Source organism: Triticum aestivum, chromosome 6B, assembly GCF_018294505.1.
Source record: "Triticum aestivum cultivar Chinese Spring chromosome 6B, IWGSC CS RefSeq v2.1, whole genome shotgun sequence".
NCBI lineage: Eukaryota > Viridiplantae > Streptophyta > Magnoliopsida > Poales > Poaceae > Triticum > Triticum aestivum.
Genome location: NC_057810.1, coordinates 720965113 through 720983551, shown reverse-complemented (window position 1 = coordinate 720983551; position 18439 = coordinate 720965113). Strand labels below are relative to the sequence as shown.

Here is an 18439-nt window from a genome sequence, read left to right as displayed (position 1 = left end):
GAAGAGCTGTTTTGGTCTCAATTCCATAGTCCGGAGCGTTCACTTCCGCTGACCGATCGGCTGGCCGAGTGGGCTGAACTGAATAGATTGTCCGGACTTGCCATGACGGATATCGTGGCTCATGTCTGGCCGGATAGGCCCAAGCCGAAGAGTTATTTTGGCTTATTGCAGCAATTCATTGGGGCGGTGCCGCATATCAAGGCGATGAAGTGGTCGGCTTGCATAGAAGGTGCACGGATGGCCCTCGCCCGTGTGAAGACACATTGGACAGAGATGGATGCCACCGCAGTTGCGACCCAGGGTTCGGACGAGAGCCGGTTACCCGCCGAGCACTATTTTGGGGAAGTTCTGCGTGGTGCTCGTGTAATTGAGTCGCAGTGCTCAAAGAATGTCATGTTCAAGTGAACATTTTGGTTTGTAAAACAATGTTTATGATGTCAGCGCTTTTTGTACTTGTGCGTTCAAGTATTAAAATATCTCCTGTGCGGCCGTTTATGTATACGTGTGTATAACCTGAAAGATGGCAGTCGTCGGCTTCAGCCCCCACGCACAAGGTGCGGGGGTGTTTGCAAAAATAGCGCATTTTCACACTTAATCCGACGTCCCGGTCCTGTGAAGGAGGTGGTAGCGTAGCAAACGAGGCAACCAGACTATAATGCTTTATCACTTTCACTTAGCCATAGGAGTTCGAGGGTGGGGCTACGACATAGTCCCTAGGGGCACCGCGCTCTCCGAATTCGGGGCGCGTATGTGCCTGACCGGGAAACGGTCCTTCGTCAAAGCGGCGGAATTCTAAACATTTCGATAGTCGATCGAGTGGTTGACCAGTCTCTCGCTATATCATGACAGTCAGTTTTTGGCTTTCTCTACTAAGGTGCTCGCCCAGCCGAACCGGGGCACAATCGCAGTAGTTCTCCTGGTGCCGCGTTAGCCGATGATACGGAATGTAAGGCAGCAAAACACAGGAGCCGGGCAAACCCAACATTTGACCAAAGACATGACTCGGAGCTGATGCATATAAGGCCTAACTCGAGACGCCGAACACTCCCTAAGGTGTTCAGTCTTTATAATAACGGGCAGAATAATGCCCTAAGCCCCTAGTGTCCAGGTACAGACAAGAATTTCTGGCGCGGCCGATGCCAAAACGCGAGCCTCCTCGTTGGTTATGGTGAAAAACCGTGGGATGTGATCAACAAAAGACAGTAAGAAAGGTTTAAGCAGGGACTTAATCTGAAGAGAATCCTTGCAACGGGTCCCTGCTGCACGTCTGCGCCTGTGTCTCCGTTGTGCCGTATCCTGGACGGGTGTACACGTTGTTCATCTGTAAAAGGAGAGGAACTTAGCTTGCAAGGAAATCATGCAAAAAATGTATTAAAAATCGAAATATGAATGAATAAATAAAGCTGAGCCTATATTAGCTCATACGCACAGCCCCTTGTAAAGGGGTGTGTGGCTAGGGAGCCCCTAGCTTATTTTATGCCGGACTCGTCTAGCCGTGTCCGGGATCTTGCACGACCTTTTAGTGAGATGATGCCGCATGGACCGGGCATTTTAAGTGTAAGAGATGCGTAGTGTGGTATTGCATTAAAGCAGACAAAAGCTTCACGTCCCAATAGTGCTTGATGGCTACTTCTGAATGGGGCGACATGAAAGAGTAGCTTTTCACGTCGGAAGTTGTTGGGTGACCCAAATACAACTTCTAGTAGTAAGGAGCCCGTGCACTTGGTGTTGGGGATATTACCACTAGGCGTAAACCGGCCTACTTGGGCCGGGTTAACTTCATTAGTGGTATAAGCAGATGAAGGCCCAAGGCCTGTAGTCGGTTTAGAACCTGTAGCCGTAAACCGGCCTGATGTATAACTTGTATTGTAAGTTAGGAATAGAGAGATACCAACCGGGATACGAGTATGAACCGGTTGGGACACTATGGACCGACGGGCGTCACCCGTGTATATAAGGGGACGACCCGGCGGCGGTTCAGGAGAGACGATCACAACTCGAGCCTAGGCGAAGCTTGTTTGCTCCCTAGCCATCGAGATCACATCAATTCCATCACAACTAGACGTAGGCTTTTACCTTCATCGAAGGGGCCGAACTAGTATAAACCCTCGTGTCTTTGTGTCTGCTTTAACCCCTTCAAGTTAACCCGTAGCGATGGCTCCACGACTAAGTCCTTTCACTAGGACATCTGCCGTGTCAAATCCACGACAGTTGGCGCCCACCGTGGGGCTATCGCACCATGGTTTGACGATCTTGGAGGGCAAGCTCAAAGGACTCGAAGGCTATGCTGTGGGCCGGATGACCAAGAGTCGTCGCGGCAAGATCTACATCGACGATGCAGGATGGGGTCCCGAGGCCGATTCGATCGAGTACGGGTACCGGGTCCCCTTCGGTGGCATACACGTTTTCATCGGCAAGATCGGTGAGCCTGGGCCTGAGCCGGACATCTGCACCGACCTCGTCAAGACGGCTCAGCGTGCGAGATCTACCCAGGCTAAACCGGCCGTGAAGCGTGCCTTCGTCGGAGTCATCCATGGAGGAGAGCGTGAGGACGAGTTAGAACACGGTAGCGAGACCGTTGTCTACTCCGGTGACGAGTCCTCGACCGGAGAGACCGAATCGCTATACCAGTTGCAAGACGACCAGGTTAGGGGCTGTTCCGATGGCGACAGTATTCCGGACCCCCAGATCAGATCAACCGGGTTGGAATATTCATGGCCGGCACACTGGCGGCGAATCACTCTTCGACCGCCGCGGCAATGCTCTCCGGATCAGCAGCGGCAGCAGGGGCAGGAGGCCTTGTGCGCCCACCGGTTCAAGTCCTGTCTGACCTGTTTGATGCACTAGCCGCGCTTATGGCAGAAGCCGATCCAGCAGATTAGGAGGCCCATGATGCAGAGATTGCCAAGGTGAGAGAGCAGATCGTACAAGCCAAAGCGGATCTGGCAGCAGAAAAGGACAGGATGGCTGCGGAGCGAGCCGCTTTGGACGCCCAGGCCTATAAACTCATGCTTGACCAGAACGCATCACAGGAGGTCTTAAAGCGAAAGCACAGATCACGCCTGCCGTTAGGGTTTGACCCTCGAAATCTCTTTCACACTCCGGGAGCTGGACCCAGTAATCCACCGGAGGCAAACCGGAACGAGGCACCAGGGCCAGGGGCGACGGTCCAACCCCGCCTGATGGAACCTCCTCAACAGAATATTGTGTTTCCTCCACCGGTTCAGACACCTCCGGGTCATTATTCTAATCCTATGGACAATCTTGTTGCAGCTGCTGCACGATTAGAGGCTATCCCAGTCGAAGGGGATTCTCCGCAAGCGATAGAGACGCGCCGGGTTAAGGAACTTCTCCGGACCATGCTGATTCAACAGGAGGCATATTCATACAGCCGCGATCGGATTCACTCCACATCTCGTCCAAGCCGGAGCTATAGCAGGTGCATGGATGAACCGGCCATATCGAGCAACGCGCGAGGCTGTGAAGCGGCCCGTGGCAATAACCCGGCAGGTGGTGTTCGCGATGCTCAGGATGTGGTGGACCAGGCCCGGCCACGAAGGGAAGCCGAGTTAGCAGCACAGAACGAGGCGGGTCAGTTTAGACCGGTTTGCCCTACCACCTCTGCCGGGCCAGGGGTCGCATCCGCTTTGGGAGTACCTTGTTTAGTCCCCGCTTTGCGCAATGTACGCCTGCCCAAAGATTTCAAGGGTCCGCGCAAGGTGCCGAATTACACCGCTGATTTATCTCCGGAAGCGTGGGTAGAGAGTTATGAGATGGCCATGGAGATGCTAGATGTGGATGAGACCTCATGTGCAAAGTACTTCACCCTGATGCTGGAAGGCACGACCCGTACTTGGTTGAAGAGCCTGCCACCCAATTCTATCAGCTCATGGGCCCAGTTGCGGGCCCGGTTTATCCAGAATTTCAAAGATACGTGTAAGCAGCCCAAGTCCATCGTAGACCTGGCGGCTTGTGTTCAGGAGGACGGAGAGTCAACCACCCATTGGGTGCGCCGCGTTTCGGAAGTCTTGCACTCGTCTGACAGGATCAATGCTGATTATGCGATCTTAACCCTGGAGGGCAACTACCGGTTTAAGCCCTTAAAATTGAAATTGGGGCGCATGAAGAGGTTTTGTAATGACATGGGAACTCTCATGGCCACTTTAGTGAAGTATGCTGATTCGGATAGTACCAAGGATTCCGAGACTGACGATGATGAAGCAGGGAAGGGAAAGAAGAATAGCAATTCCAAGGGGCAACAGTACAAACCGGCGGGTCATGGAAATGGGGGCAAGCGCAAGGCGGATGGCAGCATGGAGTTTGTGGCTAACACTAACGCACAGGACAGGGGTCAGCGGCGCGGAGGTAAAGCGACAAATCGTAAAGGGGCTCCAAACCCTAACGCGGATCATTTTAATTATTTGTTGAATCAGCCTTGCCCAAAGCACGGGACGAAGGAGGCGTCGGCTAACCACCTTTGGAAGGATTGTTATATTATGCAGGAGTTTAAAAACTCTAATGCCTTCCGGTATGACCGTGGGTCAGGTGGCGGTTCAGGATCCGGTTTCCATGGGCCGGGCCACGATGGAGCTTCCGGTTCAGGTCTCAATCAGGGCGGTCACAACAACCAGAATAATCAGAATGGCCAGCAGCAGTAGCAGCAGCAACAGTCAGGTTATCAGAGCTAGCCAAAATAGTTGAACAATGGGCAATATCATGTTTTCACAACTAGCTTGGATAAACGCGACTGAAAGCTCCACAAGCGAGCAGTGAACTCTGTTGAACCGGCCGTACCACGTTACTTACGCTGGTCGGAGCAGCCTATCGTGTGGAGCAGGGAGGACCACCCACCCCGGGTTGACAATCCGGGCCAGCTAGCATTAGTGGTAGACCCTCAGGTAGGAGGTTGTAAATTCACCAAGGTACTCATGGATGGAGGGAGCAGTATTAACATCCTGTATTATGAGACATTCCGCCGCATGGGGCTAACAGACAAAGATCTCAGACCGTCTAATACAGTGTTCCATGGTGTGGTGCCTGGCAAATCAGCATATCCTGTTGGTAAGATAGCCCTAGACGTGGCTTTTGGGGACGAGCATGATTCCCTGTCCGAAAAACTAACCTTTGAGGTGGTGAAGATCCGGAGCCCGTATCACGCCTTGTTTGGGCGGCCGGCTTATGCCAAATTCATGGCGCGGCCTTGTTATATTTACTTGCAACTCAAGATGCTGGGTTACAAGGGGATGATAACGGTTCATGGGAGCCATAAGGTTGCTTTGGAATGTGAGGAAGGTGATGCGGCTTATGCAGAGTCGGTCTATGCCACGGAGGAGTTAAAATACTATAAGGACAATGTTGATCCGGCGGACATGACCCCTTTGAAGAAGCCAACCACGGAGCATGATTCGGATCTGAAGTTCAAATCGGCAGCTGAGACCAAGCTTGTTGACTTCGTGTCCGGCGATTCGTCCAAGCAGTTCACTGTCAGTGTCAACTTGGACCCTAAATAGGAAAGCGCGCTCATCGAGTTCATCCGTGAGAATCGGGACATTTTTGCATGGAAACCTTCTGACATGCCAGGTGTACCGAGGGAACTCGCTGAGCACACTCCTAATTTGGATCCTAAGTATAAACCGGTAAAGCAATTTCTCCGCCGGTTTAACGAAGAAAGGCGCAAAGCCATTGGAGAGGAAGTGGCCAGGCTTTTAGCAGCTGGTTTTATCATTGAGGTGTTCCATCCAGAGTGGCTTGCTAATCCAGTGCTGGTTCTTAAGAAAAACGGCACTTGGCGTATGTGTGTGGATTACACGGACCTTAACAGGGCTTGTCCAGCGGATCCTTTTGCCCTCCCCCACATTGACCAGATCATTGATGCCACGGCGGGCTGTGAGCGTTTGAGTTTTTTAGATGCATATTCTGGATATCATCAGATCAAAATGGCGGTTAAGGACCAGGAGAAGACATCGTTTATTACTCCTTTTGGAGCCTTCTACTATGTATCTATGCCCTTCGGGCTCAACAGTGCCCAAGCCACTTATCAACGGTGTGTACAGAATTGCCTGCACAAACAGATCGGTCGCAATGTACACGCCTATGTGGATGATATTGTAGTCAAGTCAAGGCAGAAGGAGACGCTGGTGGATGATTTGAAGGAAACCTTTGACAACTTGCGAGCTTACAAGATGATGCTTAACCCGGCCAAGTGTGTCTTTGGTGTTCCGGCGGGCAAGTTACTAGGTTTTCTTGTGTCCAACAGAGGAATTGAGGCTAATCCGGAGAAGATTACGGCTATCACCTCCCTGGCTAAACCGAAGTGTATCAACGATGTTCAGCGCTTGGCGGGCCGGATCGCCGCACTGAGCCGGTTTATCAGCCGCCTCGGAGAGAAAGCTATCCCTTTGTACCAGATGCTGAGAAAGACAGATCAATTCATTTGGAGTTCGGCTGCTGATAAAGCATTGGAGGACTTAAAGCGGCAATTAACCAATCCGCCCGTTCTTGTGGCTCCAGTCGACAAGGAGCCGTTATTGTTATACGTAGCGGCCAATGCTCGGGCAGTTAGCGTGGCTATTGTGGTGGAGCGCAAGGAGGCGGGCAAGGAATATCCGGTTCAGCGTCCGGTTTATTATATCAGCGAGGTGCTTATTGAATCCAAGCAAAGGTATCCGCATTGGCAGAAGCTGGTATATGGAGTTTTCATGGCAAGCCAAAAGTTGAAGCAGTATTTTCAAGGGCACCCCATCACAGTGGTCAGTTCAGCTCCCTTGGGTGATATCATACAGAACCGGGAGGCGACTGGCCGGATTGCCAAGTGGGCTATAGAGCTTGGGCCACATAGATTGAAGTACGTGCCTCGGACGGCGGTGAAGTCTCAAGCACTTGTTGATTTCATCAATTATTGGACGGAGTTGCAAGCACCAGAGGAGAAGCCGGATCACACATATTGGACTATCCATTTTGATGGATCCAGGCAATTGGAAGGCTCAGGGGCTGGAGTCATATTGACTTCCACACGAGGTGATAAGTTTTGTTATGTTCTCCGCTTAATGTTCCCTTGTACTAACAATGCAGCTGAGTACGAAGCTTTGCTCCATGGTCTCCGGATGGATGAACTTAAGTCGGGTTAAGTGCTTCGGTGACTCGGACCTCGTGGCTCAACAGGTGTCTACCACTTGGGATTCTAAGGACCCGCTCATGGCTGCATATCGTCGTGAGGTGGATAATATTGCGGGCCACTTCAAGGGCTATCAAGTGGATCACGTGGACCGTCGAAAGAATGAAGCGGCGGACGCTTTAAGCCGGTTGGGTTCGCAGCACAAACCGGTCCCGCCTAATGCCTTTCTTGATGTGTGGCACAACCCGTCAGTCAAGCTCCCAGGTGAAGCGGATTTGGCTATTCCTGATCCGGAGGCTCAATTGGTGGCAGCCCTGCATGTCATTCCGGATTGGACAGTTCCTTATCTTGCGTACATGAACCGGGGAGAGTTGCCGGAGGATGAGATTCTAGCCAGGCAGATAGTCCGGCGATCCAAGTCTATGACGATTGTCAATGGTGAATTGCATCATTGCAGTGTATAAGGGGCGTTTCAACGTTGTGTTTCTCCTGAGGAAGGCTATGAAATCTTAAGAGAAATCCATGAAGGGGATTGTGGACACCACGCCGGTTCAAAGTCTCTGGTGGCAAAGGCGTTTCGTCACGGGTTCTACTGGCTGACAGCGCATGCTGATGCGGAGGACTTGGTTAAACGGTGTGATGGCTGTCAGAAATTTTCAAGGCGTGCTCATGTGCCGGCTCAAGAATTGAGGATGATCCCAATCACTTGGCCGTTTGAAACTTGGGGGCTGGATATGGTCGGAGCTTTTAAAAGATCCAAGGATAAGAAAACCCACATTTTGGTGGCAGTTGACAAATTTACCAAGTGGGTTGAAGCGGAGCCTGTCAGCAAGTTTGATGCAGCAACAGTGGTGCAGTTCATCAAAAAGGTGGTTTTCCGGTTTGGCTTTCCACACAGTATCATTACTGACAATGGTACCAATTTGTCCAAGGGCGCTATGAAGGAGTTCTGTGAACGTGAGCACATCCGACTTGACGTATCATCAGTGGCTCACCCCCAGTCCAATGGACAGGCAGAACGGGCTAATCAAGAGATCTTGCGAGGCATCAAACCCCGGCTTATGGTTCCATTGCAAAGAACACCAGGATGTTGGGTTGAAGAGCTACCATCTGTGCTATGGAGTATCAATACTACGCCCAATCGATCCACAGGTTACACGCTGTTTTTTATGGTCTACGGAGCGGAGGCAGTTCTCCCTAGTGATATCCGGCACGATTCGCCTCGTGTGGCAGCTTATGTTGAAGCGGACAATGAGACAACACGACAGGATGCTTTGGACCTATTGGACGAGGAGCATGATATAGCGGCTGCCCGTTCGGCGATTTATCAGCAAGATCTTCGTTGCTATCACAGTCGCCGGGTTAGAACCAGAACTTTTCAAGAAGGAGACTTGGTTCTTCGACTCATTCAAGACCAGACAGATATGCACAAGTTATCCCCACCTTGGGAGGGGCCTTTCGTGGTCAGCAAGAATCTGCACAACGGCTCATATTATCTGATTGATATTCGAGAGCATAAAGACTCACGCACATCAGAGGAGGAGACCAACAGGCCGTGGAACATAGCTCATCTTCGGCCTTACTACACCTGAGCCATTGGCTCTATCTATGTACATATTATGAAAGTGTATATATTATCTTTGATATAATAAAACTGGAGCCTCAGCTAAAGCGGGGTCTCTGTCCTTTCTTATCATGCCTGGTTACATGGAGTGGTTTTGTTTTAAAGCGGCCTCCGGTTTACCCCTTGAAATTTGCTTTTTTTTGATATATCACTTGGGGCCTTGGTCGTGTCCGAACCAACGCGACACCTTTTGATAGGCGAAAGCCACCAGATCACTTGGGGACATGGTCAAGTCTGAACCAGTCACGCCTCTTGATCGGCCTAAGGCCACAAAATCACTTGGGGGCTTGGTCGAACCCGAACCATTGCCACGCCTTTTGATTGGCATATATGCCACAGTTTCATTTGGGGACCTGGCTGACTTGAACCATTGTCACTCCTATTGGGGGCTTGGTCCTGTCAGACCATGGTAACACCATCTGATCAGCTCAGTATAGCATCTCTTTTGCAAACGGTTTTTATCATTGCCTTTGCTTCCATATTTCTTTTATGGTTATTTCTTAATTTTCGTTGTGTTTCCTTTAAACCAACAACATTTTTTGCCGGTTCAGCTGATGGATTCGGTTCATTTTTAATCCGGAGCAATATGCCCGGTTTACCCTTCCTGTTAAACATCATGGAGTAACAGGGGGGCTTGTAACGACCCAGCACGGTCTATATGGGAGCTGTTTTCTCCCCCTTTGACGGTAATGGTTTATTAAACCTCCGCTTCAAGCCTGGCTAAGCCAGCTTTCATGCCCAGTTATGGCAGGTACTTTGTATCGCCTATTTTGTTATATGTTTTGAATACATTGCTGATATATATATATATATATATATATATATATATATATATATATATATATATATATATAGATCATAAACCGGCTGGTGGTATAACCGCCACGTTTTTCTGATTGCAGGCAATATAAATTGAGGTTTTTCAAGCAAAAGCATCAATACTTATGCGCGAAGGCATATTCAAGGCAGAAGTATTAACTATCCTATTACAAGGCAACACGGTGCCCAAATAAGATCATTGTTATTTTGGAAGGTTGCCAAAGACATCTATCTAAACCGGCCTCCGGTTCAAGCCTGCTCATCGTCCTGCGCCGCTTCAGCTTCCTCGTCTCTATCCATTGGCTGGAAATCAACAGTGGTCCAGTCGATTCCCATTAAAGCTTGGAAAACAGCCTCTTCATGGATCAGAGAAGACGGTTCAATATCAGGAGCGTAAGTATGCTTACGGATTGGAGGAATCAGATTCTCCGCTTCAAGAGTTGGGGCAGGCACTCGCTTGTTCTGATCGTTGTATTGCGCTTGATAATGCGTCAAGTCTACCTCTTCAGCTAATTGACAAGCCAGAGGGCGCACTGCACGGTTTATTGCCCTCAAATCATCTTCATTGAACTCGGAGACGTCTTCCTTCAAGCTGGGATAGCCTTGAGGTGCCTCCACAGGATCAAAATCTGGCACCCATGCCTTTGCCCGGATCAAGGCCTTAATGGCTCCGGTTCGAGCAACAGATTTTTTCAGCTCTTCAATCCGGGCAGGAAGCGTTGACAACCTATTAAGAGTATCCTGAATTAGAGAGGGTGCCGGATTGTTATGAGAAGCTGTGGTGATAATCCGCTGCGCTCCAGTATACAATTGTTCCACTAACGTGTAGCCAGCCTTCAGCTTCTTCCGCACATCTGACCCTAAGTGCCCAATGCGTGTACCTATTACAATGCAGGGCCAGTCTCAAACCGGATTTATTATAAGCAGGTCAGAATTGTCAGAAAAGCCAAAAAGAGCTTACCAAAGATAGCAGCGGTCATGGAGTGTATTTGCCGTTTTACGGCAGTCAGCTCATCTACCACCGGTTTAAGGGCAGCTTCAGCATTTTCCGCTCTTTTTGTTAAGCGGCCTTTTCAGTGGCCCAATCAGCCCACTCCTTCTTGAAGCCCTCTTTCAGCTGCTCTGAGATGCTCAAAGCGCTGGTCAATTCCTCCCTTGCTTTATCAGTTTCGGTTTGTTGGGTTTTCAACATTTCTTGCAGATCAGTAATCCGGTCCTCTTTAACCCTCACTTCAGCCTGCGTAAAGACAGTATTTGGCTTTAAACGCAGCGGTACAAGAGTTTGAAGTATCAATCACATAGCAAGTTGTACGCTTGATACTTGGGGGCTAATGTACCTTTAATTTTCATCTGTCACTAACTTTCAAAGTCCCAAGCTCAATACAGGTATTCAACTTGGCACTTGGGGGCTAATGGCTATTTGCTCAATTATGTTATGATGTTGCAATCTTTATTCGAGACCCGGTTTAACTATGCTAAGTTGAACCGGCCCTTGGGGGCTATATTGACTGATTTCAAAGTACTGAGGATTGTGTTCAAGTCCCGGTTTGAAGAAGGTTACAAACCGGCCCTTGGGGGCAAGGAGGATTAACAGTGGCAGTAAGTAAAGAAAGAAGAAGCACAAGGTAGTTACCTCAAATTTGTCTCTCATCATCTTTACCAGGCCAGCTTCACAGTCACGGCTAGTATATAGCCGGTTGAAGTAACCAGAATGCAGATCTTGGGCACTCAGAGCAGCATATGTTTCTAGTTCTACATCCCATTTGCCTTTGTTCTTGGCAGAAAAATCCTCTTTCACTATATGCTTGGTTAAAGCAACATGATTCCCTGGTTCAAAGCGACCTACGCCGGTAATTACAACATCATCATCCTTAGATTCACCGGTTTGCGTTGGTGCGGTCGGTTTATCAGCAGGACTGCGGGATTTTTCAATCCGGACGGACCTAGCAGGCGGATCAGCAGAAACTGAGGTATTGATAGGCCTTTCCTCCGGAATAGCATCATCTTGCAAAGGAGGATCATTGGGAATATCCTCATGAGCAAACGCTTCAAGATCTGGCGCTTTATCCTATTCCAGGGCGACATCTTCTTCAGCAGCTTTGTCCAGGCGGGCCTTCTTGCTCGGTTTAGGTTTAGCCCTGAAAGGAAAATAAAGAGTCAAGGAACAGTATAAGTTATTACACAGTATACCGGAAGCATATGTTTAGCCTAGCTTACCCAAGAACCGTTTTCAGTGGCGGCAGCTGAGTGGCAGACAATTCACCAGAGGATGAATGAGAAGTAGCCTGATAATCGGAGTCGGACGAATTAAGAGGCTGACGGAAGAAACCCGCTTTAGGATATAAATCAATAAAAAGGTCGGAGACCTCGGAGCGGCGTTTTCGAACCGGACTGTTTGGTAAACCGGCGGAGGTAACTACCTGGCCACTGTGCCGGGTTGTGCGGCGAGCTTCATGTTGCTGAGTCTTCATAAGAAATTTGGGAGCCAAGTAAGCAAGAGGATGAGAAAATTTAACTTTCCGGTTTGCCTGGCGAAATTTTGGCAAAGGCAAGATTTCTGAATCAGAAGAGAGAATAGTTACCTCAGCGACTTCAGCATTGCTGGCTTCAGCGTCGTCCTGACAAGCATCATCATCAATAAGGCGTGTAAAAAGTAAGCCTAGTGAATCAAGTTCTACCTCAAGGTCCGGGTTACCCACATCATCATCAATAGCTGGATCAGATGAAGCGGTGGTTTTCCTCTTGTGAGTTGGCTTCTTGATAACCTTGGTCTTGGGCTGGGTTGACCGCCCTGCTTTCTCCGTTTTGTCTTGTGGAAGCTTCTTGCTCCAAAACGGATTATCACCCTGGTTCAGCAGTAATTAATATCAGAAGGAGAAAGTAGTAACAAGTTCAATAACAGAATAATCAAAATCTTACAGCTGGCGGTTTGTTGGTGGCGTAGTAAGGAAGCAGACCGGTTTGAGCGCAGAGGTGCTCTGATTCATTCAACATCTTCTTCACAGAATCTTTGACTTCATCATCAGAGAGTTGGATTTTAGTGTGTCGGAGTGGGTCATCGACGCTATCAGTATATTTGCACATCAAACCGGAGCGCCGGCTGAGAGGTAGTATGCTCCATGATATCCAACAGCGTGCAAGGTCTATTCCCGTTAAACCGTTGGCCATAAAGGCTCGGAGTTTGGACAGTTGCGGGGCATATTTACTTCTCTCCTTGGCACTTAGTCTTTGTGGAAAGGGGTGAGTGTTGCTGAGCCGCTCCGGACGGAAGCCAGGCAAGGGATTTTCATTGTCCGGGGAGGTGTCTTTGCAATAAAACCAAGTTGCATTCCACTCCTTGGGGTGAGTATGTAGTTTGACATGAGGATAAGTGATCTCTTTCCTCTTCTGAATTGCCATACCGCCCAATTCGGTATTGGGGCCGTCGGTAAACTCAGTGCGGCGGTTTAAGTGGAAGCAGTCTCTAAACAGCTCGACTGAAGGCTCCTCTTGAAGGTATACCTCAGAGAGCACTTGAAAGTGACATAGATTGGTAACGGAATTAGGGCCAATATCTTGCGGACGGAGCTGAAAGTTGGCTAATACATCCCGATAAAACTTCGAACCGGGCGGTTTGAAGCCCCGGGCCAAATGATCTGCGAAGACCACAACTTCTCCCTCTTGAGGTGTGGGAGGACATTCATCACCAGGAACCCTCCAGTGGATAGTATCTTTGCTGTCTAAAGCGCCAATCAGGACTAAGTCATCCAGCTGAGTTTCTGTGACGCGAGAAGGAACCCAATTGCATTCATATACTTGTTTTGCCATGGTGAGATCTACAAGAAATAGGTGATTCCGGTTCAAGAATATGTTGGATAAAAGAAGGTGCTGATCTGAGCAAATGTTAAACCGGAGGCAGTACACATAAACCGGATTTCTATGATGTGGCATCATTAGGATTCTGGCGGTTCAACAAGGGGACTAATGGTATATACCGGTTTACTAACTTTTTCTATGTTAAGTTAAACCGCCTGATCTAAACGTCGGAAGCAAGCGAAGTTGTGGATGGCTAAGTATGCAGAAACAGGTTTCACAAGATCTTACTACAGCAGTGGATCTACAGCAAGCTCAGAAAAACAGAAAATATTCAGAAGAGTGAGGCAGAACGGAAGTGAACTATTAAGCGGATATGTACGTAAGATCTATGGACTTAGATGTGAAATTACAGGCGGATGCTAAAAGATTACTACTAAACAGAGCAGGGGTTCACAGATTCATTCAAGAGTCAGGGTACGAGTATGAGCAAGCGACGAACACAGCGCGAACATGAAACCCTAAGAACAGATCTAGATCAAGAAGAGAAGAAGGCTTACCGGAAACGGAGAAGACGCGGAAGGATACCGCAGTACTCTGGTGCGTTCCGGTTGATGCAGCGGCCCAAGACGAGGCAGAGGTCGACGGCGGCGGCGGAGCTCCAAGGTTGGCGACGCGAGGAAGACGAAGAAGAAGAGACGAAGGGAAGAAAAGGAAATGACCCTTCGGTCTTATTTATAAGGCAACAGAGTTAGGTCAGGAGTGCGAATCTAGGAGCTAAAATTTCGGAAGTGGAGCTGATGACCTGGATATTGCAGATCTATTGATAAAGGAGGGCGTCATAAATGATAAACTTCGTAATGACGTCATGCCGGTTTACAGCAACCAGAAATGATGACGACATGGCGGTTCACCAATTACCAGAAGATGTCCAAGACAAAAGATTTTGAGAAGGATTGGCATGAACCGGTTCAAATCAATCTGGGGCCTAATGTTGGGGATATTACCACTAGGCGTAAACCGGCCTACTTGGGCCGGGTTAACTTCATTAGTGGTATAAGCATATGAAGGCCCAAGGCCTGTAGTCGGTTTAGAACCTGTAGCCGTAAACCGGCCTGATGTATAACTTGTATTGTAAGTTAGGAATAGAGAGATACCAACCGGGATACGAGTATGAACCGGTTGGGACTCTATGGACCGACGGGCGTCACTCATGTATATAAGGGGACGACCCGGCGGCGGTTCAGGAGAGACGATCACAACTCGAGCCTAGGCGAAGCTTGTTTGCTCCCTAGCCATCGAGATCACATCAATTCCATCACAACTAGACGTAGGCTTTTACCTTCATCGAAGGGGCCGAACTAGTATAAACCCTCGTGTCTTTGTGTCCGCTTTAACCCCTTAAAGTTAACCCGTAGCGATGGCTCCACGACTAAGTCCTTTCACTAGGACATCTGCCGTGTCAAATCCACAACGCTTGGCGTAAGGGCCTGGCGTCACTCCTTTGAAGGAAGTGCGGCTATATCGAATTTTAGTAAGGTCTATCCCCAATTTGCGGATTGTGTCCGGATATAGCAGGTTTAAATCGCTGCCGACGTCCATCAGGACTTGTGTAAATTGTAGTCCGTCGATTATAGGATCCAATATCAGAGCAGTCCATCTTGCGTTTCGAATACTTCTGGAATAGTCCAGGTGGTCGAAAGTAATTGGTTTTGACATCCAACCTCGAGGTTCCGCTGGGGTGGACCGTGCGATACCTACTTTGGCGGGTGCCACACTGTTGCTCCGTATTATCATATGAAGTGAATTTACTGTTTTGACTTCTTGCGGGAAAGTCTTCTGTTTTCCGGCGCTCTGCTGGTGGGGTTCGTCATCATCCTCGCTTGGCGCGTCGAGCCCCTTGTGTTCGGCGTTGAGTCTGCCGGACTATTTGAAGACCCAACAATCTTGGTGGGTATGGTTTGCAGGCCTTCCGGAGGTGCTGTGGATTTGACATATTCGATCCAAAATTTTGTTTAAGTTGGATAGCTCTTCACCGTTGTCCTTGAGAGGCAGTGCTTTGTTGTTCGGCCGCGAGCTTTTGAATCCGGCATTGACCGCCGTGTTCTTTGGGCTTTTTTCTTTATTTCGGTGCTGATCCTTTCTGCGTCGTGATTTTCCGTTTCCATCTCTGATCTCGGATGTACTCGGGTCGCTGGTGTTGCATCTTGCTAGCCAGCTGTCTTCCCCCACGCAAAAGCGGGTCATGAGGCCTGTTAGCGCGGCCATTATTCTCGGCTTCTCTTGGCCGAGGTGTCTAGCGAGCCATTCGTCTCGGACATTATGTTTAAAAGCTCCTAAGGCTTCGGCGTCCGGACAGTCGACTATTTGGTTCTTTTTGGTAAGGAACCTGTTCCAGAATTTGCGCGCTGACTCTCCGGGCTGTTGAGTTATGTGACTTAAATCGTCTGCATCCGGAGGGCGGACATAAGTCCCTTGAAAATTTGCTCTAAATGCGTCCTCAAGCTCTTTCCAACTTCCAACAGTATTTTCTGGGAGGGTTTTGAGCCAATGCCGAGCTGGCCCTTTGAGCTTGAGGGGTAAATATTTTATGGCGTGGAGATCATCTCCTCTGGCCATGTGTATGTGGAGGATGTAATCCTCAATCCAGACTCCAGGGTCTGTTGTTCCATCGTACGCCTCTATGTTTACGGGTTTGAATCCCGCTGGAAATTCATGATCCAGCACCTCATCGGTGAAACATAGTGGGTGTGCGGCGCCCCTGTATTTAGGCGTGCCGTTATCTTCAAGCATGCGGCGTGTTGTGTTGCTTCCTGGGGCCCTCTTTTTTGGCCCGTAAATGGACCTGACTGGGCCATCTTTTTTGTGAGGATCATGTGTCGTCTTGTGTGCGGTGCCGCTTGTCGCTTTTGGCCTGTCATCTGGTCATCTATCTGGCCAGGCGGCCTCTTTGCTTTTTGACTGTGGGGGCTCTATGGCCTCCTCGTCAAATTCTGGCAGCAGCTTGCGCTTTGGATAGCTCTTTGTTTGGTGGCTATTGCCATATTTGTCCGCAGTCTTGAGTACTTTTCTCCACCTCATTATGAGTATGTCTTCCGCTGTTTTGAGCTTCCGTTTTTCCTTTTTCAGACTTCTTGCAGTGGCGACCAGTCTTTTGTGCAGGTTCTTATGCCCCGGTGGTGTGTCCGTTGTGAGTTTGTCTGGACTGTTGTTTTCGTCGGGCATGGATTGATTGTCCGATTCGTCTTGCTCGGATGGCTGCTTGGTTGCATGTTTGTCGTCCACTGGTTTGCCCTGCTCTATCGCTGGGTCATTAGGAGTGTTGTTTTTGTCGAGGCGGGACTTAGGGCGGCGTCTGCGTCGCCGTTTTGGTTGTTTGTCGGCGGAATTATCCTTTGCCGCGTCCCATTGTTCCTCGTCATCGCTTTCTTTTGGGGTGTCCACCATATATACATGGTTTGGGTTGGCCTTCCAGTGCTCGGTAGTCACTGGTTATTGGTAGTCTCCGGCATCGTCATCCATACCGTCGATGTCTTCGAAGTCATAGTCCAGCATGTCGGTTAGATCGTCGACAGTGGCTACGAAGTGGGTGGTGGGTTGGCTTTGAATTTCTTCGTCGTCCGCATCCCAACCGTCCTGACCGCAGTCCGGCCAGGGTTCCCCTGATAACGAGAGATGCTTTAGCGAATTCAGGATGTCGCCAAAGGGTGAGTGCTGAAAGATGTCCGCGGCGGTGAACTCCATAATCGGCGCCCAATCGGATTCGATTGGTAGGGGCGCAGAAGGTTCGGAGTCCGGCAAGGATTCCGGCGCCTCGGAGTCACGAGCTTTATAAGGGACAAGATCAGTATTCGGCTCTATCGCCGTAGAAGTTGCAGCCCCCGAGGCGGTGTCCAGCCACCTGTCCTCGATCTGCACGGTCTGCTCCGAGCTAAGGGCAAGAGCGGACTCGTGTGCGGCCTCCAGGGCACTGTCCGGCGGCAGGGCTAGACCATACCCATCGTGACAGTGCGGCACGCTCGGCTGTGGCTCGAATCCGTCGAAGATCAAGTCTCCGCGGATGTCGGCCGTGAAGTTTAGGCTTCCAAACCTGACCTGATGGCCAGGGGCGTAGCTTTCGATCTGCTCCAGATGGCCAAGTGAATTGGCTCGCAGTGCGAAGCCGCCGAACACGAAGATCTGTCCGGGGAGAAAAGTCTCACCCTGGACGGCGTCATTGTTGATTGAAGAAGCCATCAAGCCTATCGGTGACGACACAGAGGAACTCTCAATGAAAGCACCAATGTCGGTGTCAAAACCGGCGGATCTCGGGTAGGGGGTCCCGAACTGTGCGTCTAGGCGGATGGTAACAGGAGACAAGGGACACGATGTTTTTACCCAGGTTTGGGCCCTCTCGATGGAGGTAAAACCCTACTCCTGCTTGATTGATATTGATGATATGGTAGTACAAGAGTGGATCTACCACGAGATCAAGGAGGCTAAACCCTAGAAGCTAGCCTATGGTATGATTGTTGTAATGGTTGTTGTCCTACGGACTAAAACCCTCCGGTTTATATAGACACCGGGGAGGGCTAGGGTTACACAGAGTCGGTTACAATGGTAGGAGATCTAAATATCCGTATTGCCAAGCCTGCCTTCCACGCCAAGGAAAGTCCCATCCGGACACGGGACGAAGTCTTCAATCTTGTATCTTCATAGTCTTGGAGTCCGGCTGACGATGATAGTCCGGCTGTCCGGACACCCCCTAGTCCAGGACTCCCTCATCTCCCATGCCTTGATCCAGCAAGGAGAGAGGGAGAGGTTGAGGAAGACTCCGTCCAGCAGCAGCACAACGGCGTGGTGGTGATGGAGGAGCGTGGCAATCCTGCAGGGCTTCGCCAAGCACCGCGAGAGAGGAGAAGTACTTGGGAGAGGGGAAGGGCTGCACCAGAACATGGGGTACCGCTGCCCTCCCACCCCTCCACTATTTATAGGTGGGGGGAAGAGGGGGCCGGCCCCCTTAGATCCCATCTAGGGTTGGGGGTGGCGGCCAAGGGGGGAGGAGTGCCTCCCAAGTCAAGTGGAGGCCCTCCCCCTTAGGGTTTCCCCCT

At 49.9% G+C, this 18439-nt stretch overlaps 1 pseudogene; it reads left to right on the top strand.

The window, feature by feature from the left end:
- The window catches only part of LOC123139762 (probable E3 ubiquitin-protein ligase RHC1A), a 49017-nt pseudogene extending 38196 nt beyond the window's left edge, over positions 1 to 10821 (top strand).
- The last annotated feature ends 7618 nt before the right edge of the window (positions 10822 to 18439 follow it).